This window comes from Phoca vitulina, unplaced genomic scaffold, assembly GCF_004348235.1.
Source record: "Phoca vitulina isolate PV1807 unplaced genomic scaffold, GSC_HSeal_1.0 scaffold21, whole genome shotgun sequence".
In the NCBI taxonomy this organism is placed as follows: domain Eukaryota; kingdom Metazoa; phylum Chordata; class Mammalia; order Carnivora; family Phocidae; genus Phoca; species Phoca vitulina.
The window spans coordinates 15,073,142-15,095,661 of NW_022589724.1; the positions used below are offsets into that span (position 1 = coordinate 15,073,142).

At 44.1% G+C, this 22,520-nt stretch overlaps 1 protein-coding gene across 3 annotated transcripts in view; it reads right to left on the reverse strand.

Annotated features, from left to right (window-relative positions):
* TNC (tenascin C) overlaps positions 1-21,936 on the reverse strand; it is a 91,689-nt gene extending 69,753 nt beyond the window's left edge. For 2 of the 3 annotated variants that reach the window (XM_032418365.1, XM_032418363.1), the window contains exon 1: positions 21,627-21,936. The gene's annotated coding sequence lies outside the window, so the exon portion shown is untranslated. The remainder of the gene's footprint in view (positions 1-21,626) is intronic. The other variant, XM_032418366.1, reaches the window with a different exon arrangement.
* Positions 21,937-22,520: the final 584 nt, after the last annotated feature.

Sequence of the window (22,520 nt, forward strand, 5' to 3'; positions counted from 1 at the left end):
CTTTCTTTCTCTCTCTCTTTCTTTCTTTCTTTCTTTCTCTTTCTTTCCTTTCTTTCTTTTCTTTCTTTCTCATTTCTCTCTCTTTCCTTTTTCTTTTTCTTCCTTCCTGCCTTTCTTTTTTCTCCCTTTTTCCCTTCCTTCTTTCCTTCCTTTTCTTTTTCCCTTTCTTTCCTTTCTCTTTCCTTTTTCTTTCTTTCTCTTTCCTTCCTGCCTTTCTTTTTTTTCTCCCTTTCTTTTTCCCTTCCTTCCTTCCTTTTCTTTTTTTCTTTTTCTTTCTTCTTTCTTTCTTTTTCTTTTTCTTTCCTTCTTTCTTTCTTCCTTCCTTCCTTCCTCTTTTCTTTTTCTTTCTTTTCTTTCTTTCTTTCTTTCTTCATACTTTAGAGCCCCAAGTTCTCCATGAGTTTCTTCTCCTCAAATAAACCAAAGATAAGCTACTCCAGGGACCACTCTGGCCATGCCTAACATCTTATTCTGCTCTGCTTCACCCTTCTCTTGGAAGCTGGTAGAACTTGTCAAAGATAACTTATGGCTTTCCTTCTGTTGACCCATACACTACTTTTCTCCAGAGTTTTTGAGAGGACTCAGTCTCTTCCCTTCAGCAATATAAACCACTCTGTTGATGAAGCAACTGGGTGTGAGAGAAAGAGCCTGATCATTGGAAAGAAACAGACCTATGTTAGAATCCAGCTTTTCCACTTAGTAGCTGCTTCTTGTGGCCATTCATTCACCCTGAGTCTCACTTGCCTGGATCCCCTACATGGCTATACCTACCTCTATTTCATGGTGTTTCAGGAGAATGGAATGAAGTGAGATATATGTGAAGCTACTAGCACAGCGTCTGGCATACAGTAGGTGCTTTATATATGGTGGCTAATATTAATATAGAAGCAATAATAACACTGGTCAAATAGAGAATGGATCAGAAAGAAAACTTTGCATCTAGAAGGGATGGGAGAATCAGGGAGATACATCATGATTATAACAACAATATAACAGATAACAACAGAGACTGGTCAACCTAAGTCTATGCCATGTTTAAAGTGGAGGGAGGCTGCATTCTTCTAGGGGGCTTAGGAAAAACACATTGAAAGAGGTACCCTCTGAGATGGACCTGAAGGATGGGTGGCAGTTTTGAGAAGTGGATGGATACAACTGCAGTAGGTGGGCAGAATTCGAAGCCTGTGGAAGACTAGAAAGGGAGCGGAGAAAAGGCAAGGGACTTGGAGTGCAGGGTTGATAAGGAGAATAAAGAAGATGACACATGCATCCCTTTGCAGCTCCCTGCTAGAGGCAGAGGTGGGGGTAATGGAATACTGAAGGTTAGTTCTCTTGGGGTGTCAAAGACATGCAGGGGAGCAGAAAGGAGGGAGCACACAGAGTTGGTAGAACCATGGTAGGGAATAGGAGGAGGACATGCAAGGTCAACTTGAAGAGCTGGCACTGAGCCCAGGAAGCAACGTTGTATCTCTCTAAGGATAGGTGTCTAATTGCTCAGCGTCCTCTGTTGAGGCATCTGTCTGTAGTCCCTGGTCTCCAAATACCTGGCATATTTAGGGTTCCCCCCTCCAAATTTAAAGAGATTAAAATAATGGTCCTGAAGCCTTTTTTTTTTTTTTTTTTAAGTGGGGGAGGGTGTTAAAACGGTTAGGACTTCATTACCGTTGCAAGATAAAAATTAGTTCTTGGTTCACCTTCTCCGGCATTAGATGTTGCCAGTGTAGGATCATTTTCCAGATCTTGGCATTATAGATTTTTATTCAGAACATGACTCTGAGGTAACACTTCATTTAACAGGTGAGGAGGGTATGGTCGGTATCGTGGCAGCCATTTTCCAAGGGCTTTCTAGTTAATAATTTTATACTTTAAGGTGCCTCTTGTCTGGTTATCAGATCTGCCCCCACCCCATCTCCAAGAAGAGCTGTTTGGTAGCTAACCTTTTGGAAGCAGCATGACATAAACTATCCGTTATTTTTAGGAACCTCACCACAGGATAAAGACCATTGCTGGATGAAGGAATCAACAATCTTTGAATTTTTTCCTAGTCGCAGCTGGAGAATAAACAATTTCATTTTTAGATAAAGATAAAACTTCCAACTGGCTAGAATCGTATTTCAGAATTACTTATGACTTCATTTTTAGTGGCTCCCAGAATATATCTATCTTATTGACTTAGGCAAGCACATGAAATATCCTAGGTTGGGGGCAGCGAGGAAGATTCCTACTGTTTAGAAATGCAGGATGAATCTCTTTCCATCGCATTTTGGCAACACATGAGGCAGCTCACACCAAATTTTTCTTCTTGCTTACAGGTAAGAGAAGAATTTTATCGAACACAGTCATTACGCAGGGGCGTTCTTAAAGGTTCTAGAAATTCTTCACCCCTTGTCCTTCCCAACATCCATAAATTCCTTCTTGGAATGTGTCAGGGAGAGAGAGGAGCCAGGAAACAACCTTAAGTGTGGATTTTTTCCGAGGACATCTGATCTTTAACAGTTAGTGGGGCCAGCACAACCTGTCTTGAAAGAATTAAGAGAACCTTTGACTGCCAAACCAAAGCACCTCCAAGCCCTAGGTGTTTTAAATCCAGCACTGAAAAGCATTTATCCATTCATGTAGCATGGTGACTTAACTGGTGCCCAATTTGGATGCTACTGGAGCCAGTAATCATCCATCCCAGAGGCCTGAGAATGAATTCATTTGAAAAATTACTCATTTTTGCATTCAACACAGATGAATTGAGTGAGTGCTAAGATAGCCCAGGGGATACTGAGGTGTTTCAGAGACCTGTGATGGATCACTCTTGTTCTCATTAAATTCATGGGCCAGTAGAGGAAACAGACATATCAACAGATAATTACAGGGAAGAATGATAAATGTTAAAATGGACAGTTATCCAAGGAGAGTCTGTGCAATGTTGGAGAATATCTGTTCTAGAATCAGGCAAGTACTATTGAACCCTGGTTCTGCCACTTGCTCTCAGTTTGACCTCAATGGAATTGCCATTTTTGTAGGTCAAAAATGGTTGGATAGAAGGCAACTTCATATGGTTCCATCTAGTAGCTGTGACCTTCGATATGTAACATTCCCTCTCTGAGCCTCACCTTTCTTGCTTGTAAAATGGTAATATTAGTATCAACCCCACAATAAAGTTCTTTCAACTGCAAGTGGGAGAAAATGAGATTAAATGAGATAATATATGAAAATATTGAGGATAGCGCCTAACAGGACAGAGATCTCAGTAACCTGTGTGTGTTGTTACTGTGTGATGGTTTGTGTCCTTGGTTTAGAGAAGGCAGTTATTGGAAGGCTAGTCTCTGAAGGATGAGAGATTCGTAAGGGAGGGCAGGGGAGCCCCCTCTTGCCGCTTTTTCCTTGGAAGTGTATCATTGTTAGTGCTTCAGTTTGTCAAGTGACAGGGATACTCTGAAATCCACAGGGGAGTGAGGAGGCTGAGGCTACAGCCCTGGTTTTCCTCCTGGTTTATCTATTTTTGTTCAGTAGCAAGAAAAGGCAATCTGTGAGGCTAGGGTGGGGCTCTTTTCTGGGAGGTCAGTACCCCGGCCAAGAGGCAGTGCTCCTTCTGGGATGGATGTCCATGCTGCTCTGCCAGGGATTTCTCCAGAAGAGGCTGCTTGTGGTTTAGTCTTTTAAGACATTGCTCCTGACGGGAAACGTTTGGCTCAGCTTCTCGGCACTTTCCACAGACACAGACAGACATGAGATGATAGAGTGAAAATCAGAGTTGAGCAGGGCTTAGAAGCAACTGTAGAAAACCACTGAGTCGGGGGGGTGGCAAATCTGTGGCACCAGCACACATCCTTCTAGTATACGTGGCAGGCATTTCTAATCAGCACCTATACATTTCCACAGAGCCCCACTTCAGAACTGGTATGAATACATCGCTCCAGGCAGCCACATCTGAATCAGGACAGGTAGTACATGCCTTGAAAGGGAATTACTGAACTGAAACATCAGAGAAGGTCTGTAGCTAATTAGTGGTAAAGTTGATATTAAAACCCAGAGATCCTCCCTTTTGGTCAATGAATTTGATTGAGGTTTATCTCTCCCCCCGGGCTACTGAGAGCCCTTCAAAAGTAAGGGCATATGAAAGCCTTCTGGTAATTCTTAGTCTGAGGTCATTGTAAAGGTCCCCAGAAAGACATATCAGCAATAGGATCTTGGAGAGACTCTGTGTTAAGAGATTTCCAGGTTTCTTGGTCCTGTAAGGTTTCTTCAGTTTTCCATCCATCCACCCACCCATCCAACCATTTGTCCGTCCATCCATCCATCCATCCTTCTACCCATCCATCTTTTCAGTACATATTTATTAAATACCTACCATCTGCCAAGCCTTGAGTTAACCATGAAGGATACAACAATGAAGAAGACCAGCATGTTCTAATAATAAAGCCTACAATTTCCTCCTAAAAGTTCACAAATGCAGTTTATTATTTTATTATTTTTTATTTCGAGAGAGAGAGAGAGAGCATGCGGGGTAGGAGGGCAGAGGGAGAGAGGGAATCTCAAGCAGGCTCCACGTCCATTGATGAACAGATGGGAGCCTGACTCGGGGCTCAATCTCACAATCCTGAGATCCTGACCTGAGCTGAAATCAAGAGTCGGATGCTCTACCGACTGAGCCACCCAGGCACCCACAAATGTATTTGATTTTAAGTCCATGTACTATGGATTTAATATCTGTGATATTCTTTTATTTTTATTTTGTGTGTGTGTGTGTGTGTCACTGCAGATTGGGAACATGGCGCAGACTCTCAGGCTGACAGCAAGATTATAAGTGTTAAGATTCTTTTAAGGGCTGCTTTCTCTTCACTTACAATGGGCTGCACAGTATGCAGTGTGCTAGGGAGACTAGGCAGGGGAAGGACTTACTCTCTGTTTCCAGAAATCTCAGAAACTGGAATATACATAGCAAGGTTCAGTAGCAGTGCTGGTCTGAATGAAGGAATTGAAGAAAGTGTCAGTCTGAGCATGGAAGTTCCCAGAGGGCTTCCGGGAGGAGGAAATGCTTAGAACTACCAAATATTGATTGAAAAGGCCTTGGAAGATAAAGAAGAGCTTGAAATCATAACAACAGTGATAATAAAAGTAATAAAAATGTCATCTATGACCATTCCCTGTGTGCTTATTTTGCCAGTTAAGCATCTTAGGTTTCCAATTTTAAAATCCTCACAAAATGATATGAGGCAGTATCTTTATTATTTTGAAGACGAGGAAACTGAAGCAGAGAATAATTATGTGGCTTATGTAAGTTCAGACATTTATTAAGTAGTGGAGTCAGGATTTGAACACAAGTCCATGTGAGTCCAAAGTTAAGTGCCCTGAACCACGGTCCTCTACAGCCTTTTGGGCTGGAGGGCCAAGGAAAAAAGTTATGGTTCAAGACCAGTCCCAAGCTCTATCTCCATAATTTTCAAACACCCGGCTCAAAGGGGAAAAGCTTTGGAGATGCTGCCATATCTCAGTTGTCCATGAGAGAGGGTACCAGAAGCCTCGAAGGCTGCTCGAGAGCCCCTTTGCCATCTCTGAATGGACAAATCTATTTGTCCTTCAAGACAGAGCTAAAAAAATCATCTATTATTAGAAGTTTTCTCGGGTAATTTTTTTCCCTCTGAATTCTCCAAGTTCTTGATTTGATATGATTTCCATCACGTGTCATTCTAAAATTGATTTTGAGTGACTTTATTATGTATGTACATCTTCCTCTTTTAGAGCATAAGCCAGTTCCATCTTGTATTTATATTGGACTGTAAGGAGTTAGATTGTATGGACTATGTCAGCTCCATGAAGGCAGGAACTACATCTGAGCCATTCATCTAATACCCAACACCAAGCTCAGCGTCTACAACAGTGAAGGCACAATATGTTTATACTTACGTGAAATAAAGCTGAATATATTTCTTGATTTGAACTTACACATAGCAGGGTCTCGTATGCATGGAATGACTGAATGAACAAATACTCTTATTTTCCTGATAGCTCTAAGGTAATTAGTTCTCCAGTGATCTCTTCTAAGACAAGATGTATCAAGGAATTCATCATAGCTGCACTCCCGGCATTAGTTCATTTTTATTCACTCAGCTGTTCAGTGAGTACCTACTATGTGCCAGAGACCACACTAAGCCCAGGGGTTACAAGATGGCCAAGACACGCTGGGCTCCTTCCCATGAGATTCCAGGCAACACCTCAAGGGTTCTTGAGAGCCCAGTACTGTCCGCTTTGAGATAGATCTTCCATAGCATCACAGTAAACTCAACCAGACCGTTGGCAGGAGGTGAACTCGACCAGGACTGTGATGTCCTCAGTGTAAAATTCTGGTTTCCATGTGAATGAGGCTTCCTGGGTTATTAGTCTCCCCATGTCACTGCGGCATTTGTTGTTGGAGTTAGGTCACTCTCTCTCCTTTTGAATTTTGACTTTTCACTACTTATTTCTCAGCTCCCAGAGATCTGAGGCTCTCCTGAGACTGTGCAGTGGGGAGTGCAGTAGATCAAAGGGCTAGAAGATGAGCTCTGAGGCACAGTCCTGCCAACCACTCTCTGTGGGACCTTGGGTAGGTCTCATCAACTCTCCCGTCAAATAAGCAAGAGTGTGTGTCCCCAGTCCTTGACTCTTGGGTTCTAGGGACCCGTGATCCATTGCTAATTTGGCAATATTTCTGCTGAACTTAAATTTGGACTTCATTTTAGACCCATGTCAAGTAGCCAATATTAAGGATAGCCCCTTGCCCCCCAGATTATGTTTCTTTCTTTAGTTGTTTGGCTGAAGGGCTGGTGGTGCTTTGTGGCTTCCTTCTTGCCATCCCCCAAACAGAAGTTTCCTTACCAACCCAATTAAGCTCACAAATCTTAATCCATAAAATATTTCCATTCAGACACAATAATGAGATTCATATTTGTGGTTTAGTATACCTAAGAAAAGCTCAGATGAACTATGACTAGATCCATTGATACATTCAGGCCACAAACTGCCCTGGTGTGGTCTGGTTTCAATTTTTGAAATAAAAATTCTGCAGAGCACTTGCTTTCTCTCTCCTCTTTCTTGCCTAGACAGAAAGGAAAATAAAAAGAGGGTCTGACCAAGTGGCAACAATATAGTTCTTGTAAAGTTCTGGAAAATTGTTTCAAATGTAAATTTCAGTTCATTTCCTATTGGAACAATGACCTCCTCTGGCCTTCATCCAAATTCCAGGAAATCTAGTTGACTCTACTGCAAGTAGGTTCTTGAGCTCTTGAGCCAAAATGAAGAGATCAGAGATTTGTCCAGGAAGGATGGGTTACAGACTGACTCATACCTCAATGTTAAATAAGAGACCTTTTAAAAAGGGCACTGGGACATGGTGACCCCTGTGAAGCTGTTGTAAGCTACCCAATGCCAGAGATGTAGCCTTGAAAGACTTTGAAAATTTTTAAGGAGGCACTGTGATAGGATAGAGAAGAACATAGCCTTTAGAGCAGGAGATCAAACTCTATAAAATTCTATAAATAAATTCTGTAACTTTTCTGAATTGTGGCTTCTTCAGCTGTAAAATCAGGATATTTGCAGGGTTCTTGGAGACAGAGAATAGAATGATAGAGTTATATATACCCCCCCCAAATGTTAGCATCTGTTCCACTTTTCTCTCCTCTTCCTCTGTGGCTTCCCTTGTTAGGGAACTCCAAAACATCGGACATAATAAAAAATAGACAGTAATATTGTAGAGGTGGTTGAAACATTGACTGAGAGGTTGAACTGGTTTGGGACAGCAACGGAGTTTCCGCTTACGTGTCAACCTCAGTGAGCTGATACGGCCACCTGGCACCATGGCCTCGTTTGGACTCGGGGAGAAAGTGCTGTGATGGCTTAGCAATGAACACCATGGGTCCCAAAGTGAGGGATTATTGCTATGTGTGCCAAATATTTGGCATAGCAAGACTAGATGGCTTTGGCAATCTTTTCCAAGCCAATGTGCTGATATTCGAATGAATGGAATGCCATTTGAGGCCTGAGTCAGAGGGAACCAGATGGAGTCTCTGACAATATAAAAGCCTGTATGAATCAAGTGCAGTAAAGTTTGATGCATTTTGATAGAAGTTGACTCCTGAAATGAAACAATGCCTCTAAGATTCGAAGCAGGAAACCGGACTCTCAGGGAAAACTAACACTGCTCCGCAATTAATTTGTGTGACACCCACACAAGGAAACATACTTTCATTGTCTGCTCTCTCTTTCTCAAATGGGGCCATTTCAATGCTTCAACAGTAGCTAACACTGAGTGAACACACCCGTGCCAGGAATTTCACTACCTGTCTTACTTGGGTTATTTTGTTGAATCCTCTCCAAGACCGATGAAGTAGCTACCTTTATTTATTTATTTATTTGTCTGTTTGCTTATTTATTTTTCAGTTTAGGGATGAGGAAACTGAAGCTCACCCAGCTCCAGCTCACAGGGCTGGAAAGGGGCAGCAGGGATTTAATTCAGATGGACTGACTCAAGTGTCGGAGAGCCCATTCCTACCCTCGGCTTTGGGGTCATCCTTGACTGTTGTCCAAGTGTGGTCAGGGTCCAGAGTAACTATTGACAGTGAAAGACCTTTACTTCCAGAGAGAGTAGGGGAAGCTGCACGTGAGCCTGAAAAATAGAGAGATTTCCAACCCCTGACTTGGGTTTAATTAGCTGCATAATGTGAGGGGGCATTTTGCACTCGACCTTAGCCATAAGGCGGAGAAGAGATTGAGGGGGCCTTTTGTAAAGTGTAATCTACAACATGTTGGCAGGTATTAATGCAAGGGAAAAAAAGTTTTCCTAGTTAAACGTGTTTGAAAAATGCTGTTTTAAACCAAATGCTATTTTAAACCAAACAAATTATACAGCTTTGTTTACTTCAGGGTTTTCCAGGGTCTTTAATGGGTTTGTGTTCCTCAGAAATCTCCAAGAGAGGGAGAGTTTATAGTGTTTTCCAAACCTATGTAATTATTTTGTGTTTGAAGTATGTCATGGGATTCGGTTTGGTGGCACGCAATGGGGAAAGTGCAGATTTGGAACAAATCTACACCCTTCTCCTTCCATGTCTTTACACATTAGATGGGAGTAATAGTTATATCCGACCACGGCCAGTCTGAGTGTGAGGCTCATGGATGGAGACTCTCCACCAATGTAAACCACGAGTGAGACAGACAGTGTCACATGTATTCTGTGCCTGGAACTTTACAGATGCCCTTTTTATTTTAAGGTTTATTTATTTGAGAGACAGAGAGAACATGAGCAGGAGGGTCAGAGGGAGAGGGAGAGAGAATCTCAAGCAGACTCGGTGCCGAGTGGGGCTCAATCTCATGAACCTGAGATCACAACCTGAGCCAAAACCAAGAGTCAGATGCTTAACTGACTGTGCCACCCAGGGGCCCCTGTGGATGCCCTTTAATTGTGATGGCAACCTCAGGAGTTAGGAAGTGCTGTTCGTATTTTACTGTTAATGAGAGCTGAAGGCTTCAGAAGGTGAAATAACTTGCCCAGCCAGTAATTATTTGATTTAAAATTAAGAACTCAGTCCTATAATTCTAAATCCTATGCTTTCTGCTATACCAAGTTATCTTTTTAAGCAAGATTCATTTTTTTCAGTTTAAACAATTAAAATTTATGCAACAAATATCAGAGGGATACCCAATATTACTCATGCAAGTAGAATTGTTGGATCCCTAAAATGGGGCCCCTTAGGAGGGTGGGGCTGGGGAGCTAGAGTGCACATAGCCATTTTACGTAGTTTCAAACTTGAGGGGAGGCACAGAGCCAAATGTGCTATAATATCTATGTCTCAGGCAAATCTTTAAAGCCCCTGGAAACAGCCTACTCTCTTTGAGTCTGGCCTGGACAGAAAGTGAGTAAGTGAGAGGAAGATAAAGTGAGAAGTAGCAGACAGAGGAGCTTAACAAATCTCTTCTTTCTGGAAAACTGGCCCTCATGCTATGTACAACCAAAAAAAAAAAAAGAGTATTGTTTCCAAAAAACCAGTCAAGGCGTGAGTCTTTCAGAAGGTCTAGAAATTACAACTTTCATTTTTGAAAGAACGGACTTATATGAACAAATAAACAAATAAGGAAAATTGGAGGGGGGGAGTCCCTTCTGGACAACAACATTTAATTCAGCATATGGCAGGGAAGTCAAGAAATTCAGCCTGAGAGAGATAAAAGGCAGAGGGGGTTCCAGGGGAAATCGAGGATGAATCATATAAATGAGTAACTCTTCTTTCATTCTTCGAAGTTTCTTTCAGCATTATGTTTTTGGAGGGGGACTTACTAGATGAGCCTTTATTTCTGCTTCAATCTCTTTATATGTATAAGTATAATAATATATACCTTGCTAGGTTGTGGTGATTGGCAATTACGTATCTAAATTTAGCACACTGGCAGGGGTTGTAAATTTATTTCTAAGTGACAGACAGTAAATATTTTAGGTTTTGCAGCTAGATGATCTATGTCACAAAGACTCAACTCTACAATTGCAGAGAAAGTAGCCATTGTTGTGGCATAAAGGAATGAGCATTGCTGTATTCCAATAAAACTCTATTTATAAAAATAGGCTGCCACCTGGGTTTCCTGACCCTTGCTGGAATATAGTAGTAAAACCAAATACAGATTGAACTGGACAAGAAGGAAACTAACATTTTGTTGAGAGCCTACTATATATCGTTTTGTGCCATACCTTATGCTAGAAGCTGTTTATACATGCTACCATTTATCTTGTCATTTGTCATGACAACCTGGTGAGATAGGTATTACTATGCACACTTGGAAGTCAAATCGAGACTCAGGGAGATTCAGTGACGTGTTTAGAGGGACAGCCAGCATTTGGACCCTAACTTGTGACTCTAAAATGTGTCCTCTCAACTACTACCTTGGGCTGATTCATCAAGCAACTTCCTGTAGTTCATTTTAAGGTGAAAATATAAATCAGCGCTGCTCAATAAAGAAAGAGATCAGAGCCCGAGTAGACACCTTCACCTTCCATTTCCTAGATCTTTAGCAGCAATCTGGTGGCTGTCTGTGTGTAAGCACCGAAATATTTGACCTCTGTCTTTCTCCCAGAGCCTCTGGCTGGACCTCAAATTTTGTACACTTCCCCTCTGGAGAATGCTTAAGCCAAGGTGTACTGTTTGCAAACACTGATTAGTTTTTAGGCAGATGTTGGCAAGTTTCCTTTGGCCTGAGATGGGATTCCAGAGTCTGCTGCAGCCTGGCTGTGCTCATCGATCATCTCAGCCAAAAAGAGTTGCTAATTAGGGTGACACCCTGCTTCTCTTTACCTCTAGAGCTAGGTTTTCTTGCTCTGGGCATGCCTGTTTCAGCCCGAGTGGTTTGCTGGGCTTTTTACCATAGGTCTAGATGAGTGAGAGCAAATTTATAGTCCTTTTAAAAATCTATGAAGCCTTGTGCTCTAGTGTAGAATTTACCAGATTACATTCCAAGATGTTTTTAGGTACATGTCCTGTGGAAAATGGCATTTATGGTCAAATAACTTGGGGGACACTGGGTTAAACGAGCTGGATAGGTTAACTGCTACAGGATTTCTTAGATCATGTACTCTTCTCCCCCAAATCTCCCATTGGCTTCTCATCACACTCAGAATAAAATCTAAACTCCTAGCCACTACCTACAGAGCTAATTTCTCTGTTTTATTCAGATCTCTGCTTAAATGTCATCTCCATGTCTCACCCTACTTAAAAGAGCACCCCACTTACCACCATCTCATTGTCTGCTCCCTTACTGTGTTTTATGTTTCTTCTTAGCAAATACTTGCCTGAAATTGTACTCACAAGTTTATTTGATTCCTTGTTATCATCTATCTTCTTCCACCCTAATATAAGCTCCATGAGGAGCTTAAAAGGATCTTGCATGTCCTCTTATCTACTTTATCTCCACCCTTGGAATATGAGCTAAGAATTCCCAAGAACAGGACACAGTGCCAAGGGTCCCCTAAACCCCTTTGTCCACAGAACACTTTTACAGTTGCATCTCGCAGGAATGCTGCTCCACAGGCCATAGTTTCGGGAACTGTTTGTCTAATGGAGCCTTATTACCCATGACCATTTCAATAACAGGTAGCAACAACAACAGTAAAACATTTATACCCATATATACAATGAAATATTGTGCAGCCATCAAAAAATGAAATCTTGCCATTTGCAACGATGTGGATGGAACCAGAGGGTGTTATGCTAAGCGAAATAAGTCAATCAGAGAAAGAAAATTATCAGATGATCTCACTGATATGTGGAATTTGAGAAATAAGGCAGAGGATCATAGGGGAAGTGAGGGAAAAATGAAACAAGATGAAACCAGAGAGGGAGACAAACCATAAGAGACTCTTAATCTCAGGAAACAAACAGGTTGCTGGAGTGGAGGTGGATGGGAGGGACGGGTGGCTGGGTGATGGACACTGGGGAGGGTATGTGCTATGGTGAGCGCTGTGAATTGTGTAAGACTCATGAATCACAGACCTGTACCCCCGAAACAAATAATACATTATATGTTAATAAAATAAATAAATAATAAAATACGTTAAAACATTTATACCGAAGTGTCAGTTTTGTGCTAAGCAATGCACTCACCCTTACACCATTTAATCATCACAATAACCTTCTGGAGTAGGTGCTACTATTTTACCTTTACTATGGATGAAAATGAGGGTTAGAGAAGTTGACTAACTTGGCCAAGATCACGTTGACAAGAGCAAGCACTTGAACCCAGAACTAATGCCAAAGCCATACTCTGAACCATTAGCCGATCCTCCCCCTGTGCTGTGAATTTCTCCATGTCCTAAGATAGAGAGCTCTTTGTCTCCATCCCTCCCTTGAGTCCTTCCCTTTCTGTTTGTAGACTGATCCTTGTTATAACCTTCAGATACTAGGATCTCTTGTGACTCAGCCTCAAATCCCTAGACAGGTCTCCTCTGTCCTTGGTACTGGTTTTTCCAAATCCCAGGCAGGGCATGCTTTGATCCCAGAAGCTTCCTCTGAAAGCAAGGGCATTCGTTGAAGTCTGTGTCCTGAGATGGTTTCCTGTCCCAGAACAGGGCTGGCTTCCTGCTGTCATAAGCCATGACATCACTCTGCACAGTTGAAAGCCCAGAGGCCAAGACATGAAAACAACTTCAAGTTCTGGGCTTTCTAAATAAACTCTAGTGAGGAAGGAGAAGTCCAAATCTGGGACACAGCAATAACTCCTGTCTGTGGTTGAAGATTAATTTTATTCCAATTGTGCTCAATTTCAGATGAACCAGATATAAATTCTCCTTTCAAGAACTTCATTGGCAGGAGCAGTTGAACTATGAGCAGACGGGCAGTTCCAGAATGATAAGGGTGATGGCACAAAAAGATGTGGGGTAGAATGGGATGACAATAAAGGGACAATTCATCTACCTGGAGGAGGGAGGTGGTTCCTGAACTGAAGTTTAAAAGATTATGAGTAGATGAAAAACACAGGGAAGGATATTCTAGGAAAGAGGGAGTGGCATTTGCCAGGGTATAAAAAGCATGAAATAGTTGGGTGTTGAGAGCATGGATTACAGCTGAAGTACAAGGTCTGTTTGGAGGCCGGAAGCCAGACCATGAAAGAAACTGAATTCCACGTTGGAGATCTGAATTTTTCCTGTGGCCAGAAGAGAATCATTTGGAAATCTTTAAGCCTGGGAATGTTTACCTACAACCCAGGTTGAGGGATAGATTGAAAGGAAAAGCTGGTGGGATGGGAACCAGTGGGAAAACTATTGCTATGGTCCATCTGTGAGATGCACGACCTGAACTAGGATGATGAGGGAGGGGGTGGGGAGGCAGTGAACTGATTTACTTGTTAAGGCAACAGAATCCACAAGTTTGGAATATGATGGTGTAGTAAGGACAAAGTGGAAAGGGAGAAAGAATTAATCCTAAATTTTAGTCTTCATTATATCTGCTAAAAGAGAAATAGGTTGGGGAGGGGAGACAATGGATGAGTTTCAGATTTTGTCACTTCGAATGTCTTGCCTTTGAATGAAATATATTTGAAGCCACTGCCTTGGATGATCCTGTCCTGAGATATTCAAGGGAATTATGGCTCCCCAATGAACTAGGACATCTCATGCAAAACACCTGGCTCCACCTTATAAATGGATGGAAAGCTTAAATAAAATACAGCCCACTCTAGTGGCTGCCATAATTGTTGACTGCCCATCAACAGAAGTGCAGGTGTGGGTTGGGTGAACTTGTTATTGATAAGAAGTTGTCAGAAATAGGTGGCATTGGAGTGCTGGAATGGCAGAGAAGCTCTGAGATGGGCCCCGATGATACTGCCCCTCCTATTCACATCTTTGTGCAATTCTCTTCCCTTGAGTGTGGGATGGCCTAGTGGCTTATTTCTAACCAACAAAATATGGCTAAGGTGATGGGTATATCACTTCCACAATTAAGCTGTACAAAATTGTGATGTCTGTTTGCCTGCAGGCTCTCTCTCTCTCTCTCGTTGGCTTTGATGAAACAAATGGCCATGTTGGAGAAGTCTGTGTGGCAAGGAACTGAGGGTGGTCTTGGGCCAACAGACCTCAAGAAACTGAATGTAGCCAACAACCACGTAAGAGAGCCTGGAAGCTAATAATTCCCCAGTTGAACCTTCAGATGAGACCTCAATTCTGGCCAACACTGTGAGTGTAGCCTCAAGAGAGACCATGACCTAAAACGTCCAACTGAGCTATGCTCAGATTCCTGACCTACAGAAATTGTAAGATAATAAATGGGTGTTATTTTAAACCACCAAATTTCATGGCAATTTGTTATGCAAGAGATAACAAATATAGTGGACGCTTGCCTCAACCCCTGTGTGCTAAATGTGTTCAGAAAATAAGACTCTGCTAATTTTCCCTTCTTAAATAATATATTAACTCTGACATTTTTTTTATATCGTCCCTGGCTTCCAAGAGCAAGAGTCAGAAGACCTCGGACTGAGACCTGACCCTGTTGCCAACTGGCGTGAGATCTTAGAAGGACTTTTTCCTCCTCTGAGTCTCAGTTTTACCATCTTCCAAATAAGAGGAGTTAAACCAGGCCAGCAATTTGCAAAAACTTTAATTTTTTTTTTTTTTTTTTTGCCTCAGAACTCTTTCATCAAATGACATTTCATGAGGAAGCTCTGTGCACAAAACAGATAAAAGTGAAGGGGCTTAAATTAAAATAAGATTGAATGGAGCCCCTGCTTGGCCTCCCCCTCTCTCCACGGCAGCCCCCAAATCACCTTGGAGGAGTCTTTTCAATCCGGTCTCCAAGCCCCTTGCTTAGAAGCTGCTGAAGAGCTCTTTCAATTTCAACATTCTATAGGTTCTCAGGAAAAAAATTTTCTAACAAACTACCTATAAGTTAGAACACTCTACTGGGACATCTCTGCATCAAGCCACCTCTGTATGACCATCCCAGGACCCAGGGCACAAGCTTCCCAGAGAGCAGCCAGCTTCCCCTGGGGGCAGCACCGAAGGTGCAAGTGCCCAGCATGAGCTGATTTTTACTTCCCTGAGCTCCCCAGCAGGCGGGTTCTCTCCCGCTCCTTGCGTACTTGCCTCTCCCAGACGGTTTCTTCCCTAAGTGGAAAGTCATGGCTTTCCTGTCTGGGTGCATTCCCATGCTTTATTCGTATTGCTGTTGTTGCTGTTATTTTGTATCTTGGTGCCTAGACTGGATGCAGTGTTTGGGAGAGGTTCTGCCTGGCAGAGAGTCCAGGGCTGCTTTAGGCTCTCTTGTTCTGGCTCTCGTGTGTCACTTCTGCAGGGAGGCCACATGCGTTCCTGCTGGACCGCATGCCTAGAAAGTTCCCCAGTGCGCTGCTATGAGCCGGGAGTGCCTTATGCTGCACATGTAGGCTGAGAGTTCTGAACAAAAACATACTGACTTGCGCTCAGTACTCAGTCCCCACCATCTTTCTTTCTGTCAAGTATGGTTTTACCCCTGAACACATCCCTGGGTGATAAAATTTGAGTTCTCCTACTCCTCCCAAGGATCCCCTTGCCTGAAATCCACCTTTGGCAATTCTCTTATCCTTAAGCATTGCCCTCTCTACTGAGCTACCCTTTAAAAATGTAAATATTCCTCTGGAAAGTAGCCTGCTGTCTTTAACCTCCTTATCTGAACAACGGGAAGAAGATCTGAAGGGCTAAATGGCACAGGAAAGAGGCGCAGTTGCGGGAGATGGGCGCGCCACCACTTTCACTTTTGCAAATGACAACCTTTCTAGGCCTCAGTTTACCCACCTGTAAGGTTATCTATAGTTGCTGGGACAATCTGAGAGTGAGGCATGGAAAAGTCATTTTATACGTTTATAAACTTCTGTGCATCCTACTTTGTTAAAAACCGACCCAGCAGAGGAAAATGCTTCATAAGCCATGGAACACAGTCCCGAAGTAAGGCAGCGCTGTGCTGTTGTTCCATTTCCTTTGGGATGGCAGAGAGTTTCTTCAACAATAACTTACTGAGGGCCTGGTACCTGTCAGCAGGTGGCTAGACTTTGGGGAAAATGAGCACCAGCAAGACACAGTTGATGGCTCTCTGAAGGAGGAAGTCAGAGATACCACCAGCAGCTGCCATGCTGAAGAGAAGAACACGGGGGTCTGAAAGACGAGCTTTTGATTCTTTCTTAGCTTTGTGGTGTCCAGCCCTCTCTGTTGTCAGAAGATGAAATAGAATTAAGGTGCGGAGCGTGACCTGCGTATCCTAATGGTTATAACCACGTGTTCAGGACTTGGAGCTGGGTTTGAGTTCTGGCTCCGACATTTACTCTCTGCGTGGTTGGGGGGAAGCTACTTAAATGTTTTTAGCATCAGGTTCCCCATGTTTGAATGGGGGGGCAGTTACACTGGCTGAATGGTTGATGATTCAAAGGCAAAATGCCTGTAGAGTTGTTGGGAAATGTTAGCTATTACAATCACCCGAAAACCCCAGCTAGAAGACCTTTTTGGACCTGTTCATGTAGAAGTTCCTAGCAGCCAACTCACCTCCTCCAGGGCAAGAGTTAACCACTGGTTAGTTCTGAAGCAAAGCTATCGACTTTCAGAGCTTACAAAATCATCTCTGGCTCCTGACACAGGGTGTTTGGGGGGTGGGGGTGGGTGTTAAAGGACCAACCAAAACTATTCAAGTTACCATGGCTACATAATTAAGAACCTGTGAATTTCAGGAAATTTCAAAAAATCTGAGACAATTTGGCATGATTTTTTTTTTTCATTTCCATTCACAAATAGACTAGAAATGCACGTGAAAGGGCTCTTCCTCACATAGGGTGCTTTCAGTGTGGGCATTTTGCTTTTATTCCTTGATGGAGGGTCAGAGGATGCAATGATAGTGCCGAATGAGGTTGCTGCTAAATAGAGGCCAGAAATATGAGACAAGGCAGAAGGAAACAGAAAAACAATTCTAGGCTTAAGGGCATTACTGAAAGAAAAGTCTGGTCACCAGGGTTAGAATCAGGTAGGCACACAGACTCTTCCCCTCTACCAAGAAGCCACACGGAATGTGCAGCCCCTTTACGGTAGGTAAGGCCACTGCTGCCTTTTGTTTGGATGGGATTACAGCCTGGAGATGGCAAGATTTTGATGGGGTTTTCCCCCTTGGAAGGGAGCCTTTGTCTCGTGTTTCCCACATGTTGAAGATCTTCAAATTGGCCGGGTTTAGATGCACGGGAATCCCCTGTGATCCTCTCAAAGCGAGAAGTGATTGAACCATCACCCTCATCTCTAAGACTTCAGGGGAATTTGGGGCTTGGAGCCTACAACCCTTTATTTCCTGATCGTCCTGAGGTTCACTGCCCCAGGGCCGGGCACACTGGTCTCGCTCTGTCCCCCCATCAGCCCTTTTACACCAGGTGCTCGGTTCACCTGGCTCTCGGAGAGGGTGCGGGTGCAGGGACAGTGCTGCTTCTCCAAGCAGAGTTCCAGCTTGCAGAGCACAACAAAGTCTGTGCCTCCTTTCCTGGGATGAAAACCAACAGTAATGACCTGACCGCCTCCTTTAGTGTCGTTCTCTCTCTCTCTCTCTCGGGGCTGAAATTCGAACTTTTCTGTTTCCAGGCAGAGAACTGCACCACTATAAGCTGACCTTTTCTGAGCACCAGGGAAAATGATATATGCAGGGCTATTCTGTAAGGTCAACAGATACCAAGGCCAGTCGGGGGCATCTCTACGGTCTGGCCAATCACGGAAAGAGATCATTCAAGGTTCTACAAGGGGTCAGCCCTGCCTGACTTCGGGAAGCAATGCGGCACAGTGGAAAGAACAGTAGAGTTTTAGTCAGAGAGTTTGGGTTCAAAGCCAACCCTGCTCCTCACTTACGGAAAGCCCTCATGTGAGCCACTTACCTTCTTGGGGCTTTTGCTCTCTGTCCATAAAATGGAGTGAGTGATTTATAATTTGCAGTGTTAGAGTGAGAATTAGATGAGGAACGACAGACAAACCCTCCTATCATGCATGTGGTACACAGTTAGCCCTCAATGTTTATTACCGTGTGTATGTGTTTTATCCTCACCACAAGGAATTGTGTATTTGGGGTGAGCTAAATGTCTGGTGCCTACTTTCTACTTTTCAAACTAAAGTGACTTCAGTGTGGAAGGCCTTGTGCTTTACACCAGCTAGATAGTTTTCCCCGTAAGAAAACATGGCTGTGTGTCTATAGAAGCCCAGGGGAAGGAGGGAATAGGTATTCTTAGTTCTTTGTGAGCCTCAGAAAGGGTAGGATTAAGGGGGACATGTTTTTCATTCTGTCAGCTTGAATTCCCTTTCCAAATTCCATTCTGGTTATATGATCAGGCTACTGCTGTATTTATGGGTGGCCACAGTCTGGCTGGAGGGATAGATTTAGTCAGAAAGGAAGTTTTTTTCCTTCTAAAGGCAGCGAGCGCAAGAAGAAGCAGCATTCAGAAGGAACACGGTGAAATGTGCTTCTGATTTGGGGGTCATCGGGACCTGGGTCTCAAAACTGGCTCCATCACCCTGCGTTCTAGGACTCCAGAAACATTATTCATCTTATCTACTCTTCAACCTATGTCTTTGCCCAATAGGCATGGTCCATTTCTCAGAGATGTACTGTGGATGTTTAGTGAGTTGATGTACACAAGAGTAGACTCTCCATATATTTTGGCTATTGGTATCATTAAAACTAATTAAAATAAGCGTCCTTTGTTAAGCATTTTATACTTCCCACATTCGTGTCTACTGTCCTACTCGGGGAATAGTATTGATTCCTGTTCCAGGTGGGCCCCGGAGGGGCAAACATCCCCACTGAAGTGCAAGATTGCGGCCTGAATGTACACTGCCTTGCTTCATGATTTTTAACTGCATTTGTGTCATTCAAGGTTCTGTGGAAGTGTCCCAAGGGCTGAGAACATGGGGTGAGTTTCAGACCCTCCCATCCCGCTTCAACCAAAGTAGCCCCACATCTACTGGTCATATTGGAGTCCTGCCATCAATTTCATTTAATGAATATTTCCATGGCTAAATATAAGTTTGAAAACCACTGTCTGAGAACATGAATTTCAGATAAGTCCTTATAAATTGAGAAGCAAGAAAACTAAGAAAAATCTCCATTTACTGAGCCCCTACTATGTGTCAGGTACTGAGTCTGTCATATATTATCTCATTTGGATGTCACAAGAGTCCTGAGAGATATAGATTGTCATTTTCTTTATATGGACAACAACACCGAGGGCTGGAAGATCAGTAACTTCCTTGGCGGGGAAGAGACAAGCAGCTAGAAGAAGAGATAGGGAAGCTAGGTTTTTCAAACAAAGCACAGACAAAAAAAAAAAAAATCTTTAAAGACTGTAGAGTTGGTAATACCCCTTTTAATCCTTATCTGATGCACACTGTTCTGAGCAAACCAGAGATTATTCATATTGCGCACGCGTTTCTTCCCCCAAACGCCATCACCTACCTGAAACACGTATGGTCAAAGCACAATCACATCTACGGCAGTGGGCTCAGATGCACACGATGCCAGCAAACTTTCCAGAGATTTCTTTAGCGCTGAACCTAAAGTTCCTCTCCCCAGTCCTCAGTTGGGCTTACCATATTGAAGGACAAGGCAGAAAGCTGGCTGGGGTGGGCAGCAGGTTTTATTTCTAAAGCACATATGGGAAAGCTTCATAAAAAAGGGGAAAAGGTCCACAAAACATGAAAAAGAGGCATTCATTCTTCAAGTGGGGCTCCCTGTCCCGCTCTCACTCTGGATGGAAAGCATTTCCAAGGAGTCCCCCGGCAGCACCGTACTTCATAGCTGACAGCTTTAGAATCTGCAAACGCCCAAACTCAAGACCTTGTGCATTCTCGAGTCAGAACTCGACATTTACATCCAGCCCTGGGCTGCTCCCTTCCCCCTAACTTGTGCCAAAACAACCTCCTGCTTATAAAATACGGCCAAGTCTCCGACCTGTCAGCCCACTGAGACACCCTCAGACCAGTGAGATAGAAAGAAGGGGATTTGGGGTAGAGGGTGAGGAACACATGAGAAACAATCCAAGATCACCTCTTTTAACTTCCAAGGTGATGGCAGTGTTTGACAAATGACAATGATTATCCCAACTTCCGGTTACTGAGCACTCACTCTCCCAAATGCGTTATGCCCCATTTCCTCCTCATAATGACAACAGAAGTTATTGTTCCCATTTTAGATAAGTGGACACTGAGGCTCATAGAGGTTGCAGATTCTCATCTTTGATGGTGGTGGTGGGGACACCAAAATGACTGACCCTTGCCTTCAAAACCCAAGCTCTGAATCCCCTTACGACGATGAAGAAAGAGAGGAGCCCCTGTGCCCTTCTCAGAGTCTGCCAGGTAGAGCTTCCCAACCCTGGGGCAAGGGGTTTCTCAGGGCTTTCTGTGATGAGAGGTGAGGAGGGGGAGGTGATTCCAGAAAGACTCGTGGTACTGCTGGCCCTAAGCACCCCCAGACATGCACAGGTACCCAGCCCAAGGATCAGTGAATCGCGAGATACCCACAGGGAGTCCCCCTGCCCTTCAGAATGGAAGCTGGTGTCCACCCCTCCCACCCTGTAGTCTGGCCCTAGGAGTCCCCTCCTCCCTTCTGTCCTCCAGCCCTCATCCTTTTTGTGTCTTACCACAGGGAGGATGTGGTAGGATGAGGGATGGATACAAAACTTTTGTAAACTGCAAGGTGAGTGCTGTTTAGATATACAATTTTATCGTTCTCTCCATCATCCTCTATCAACCTTCCCTTAACCTATCCCAGAGAAAGGCCATGAACGATCTCCACCTTCAAATTCTACCTCTCTCCCCCTAAAACAAAAATATTCACAGGTGAATCAGCCAGGCAGGGAGTTAAAAGAAGATTCTTACTTTTCCTCTGGAGAACGCAGAGATAAAAACTTTACAGAAAGTTCCTTCCACGTGCGACTGTTCGCAGAACTCAAACAAACCCCCCAAATCTACAAGACTGGAAGGGGTAAGTAGAAGACAGTCAAAGTGCATCTGATCGTCACAAATACCCCATTTTGCCAGCAGCGAAGACACAGCGAAAGTTTAACAATTATGAACCCTCAACGCCTTTGGTACCAGGAATGCAAACAGTGTGCCATAATGATCTTTGGTGATGGGGGTGAAACCCACTTACCTTTCCGGAGTTGGGAAGGACCTAGATCCTTGAATGAACCGGCTGCATGGAGTCAGTACCTGGCTGTGAGCAGCGGGGCTCCCACGTGCGCTGCCCCCAGGGTCACCCCCAGCCGCACAGTCTTTGTGCGGAAGAGAGGCCGGCCGGTGTGTGTCTGCGCTCTGCTCGCGGGAGAGCGTGTGACAGTAGGCAGGCTGTGGCCAGCGCAGCCAGCTTTGGCTGGCTTATATAGCAGCTCCTTCCTCTGTAATGGGACGCCTCGCCTCCAGACATCCTTTCCTACTTTTTCAGTTGGTGAATTAAAGGAACAGCCCTCCCAGCGGAACAGGGTTAGCTCATGAAAGACGCACTCACTCCCTGCTGCCTGCCAGGAAAGGAACCCATTTGCATACAATTTATGGCGAAAGTAGGAATTCCACCTCCCCCCGCCTTCTGCCGCCTCCCTTTCTCCACCCCCGACCCAGACCCAGAGCAGCTGTTAGCTAGGTGTGATTTTTGCTTTGCTCCCCAAACGTATTTTCTAACTGTGAGACAGAAGCCCAGGGAGCGAGGGGGAGCAGGATCGGCAGCCCTTGGCTCTCCTAGTCAGGCGGGCTGGAAACGCGAGCCAGGGCTCGCCTGGGCTCTGGGCAGCAGCTGCCCAGCGGCACCTCCGAGAGGAAAGGGGCCGAGTCCAGTTCCTGGAAAGAGGAGATAAAGCCCTTCAGAAGCCTGGGGGTGTGGGTTTCGCTGGGCGGGCGGAGAGATAACCCAGGATTAGTTCTCAGCAGGTGGGGCGTGCGGGGAGCGCAGATCTGCCGGGCTTGGTCTTCTGGGGGAGGGAGCCATGCCCAGCTGCCCAGAGGCTTCACCGTCCCTGCCCCAGTGCCCTACCAGGGGCAGCTTTTTGGACAA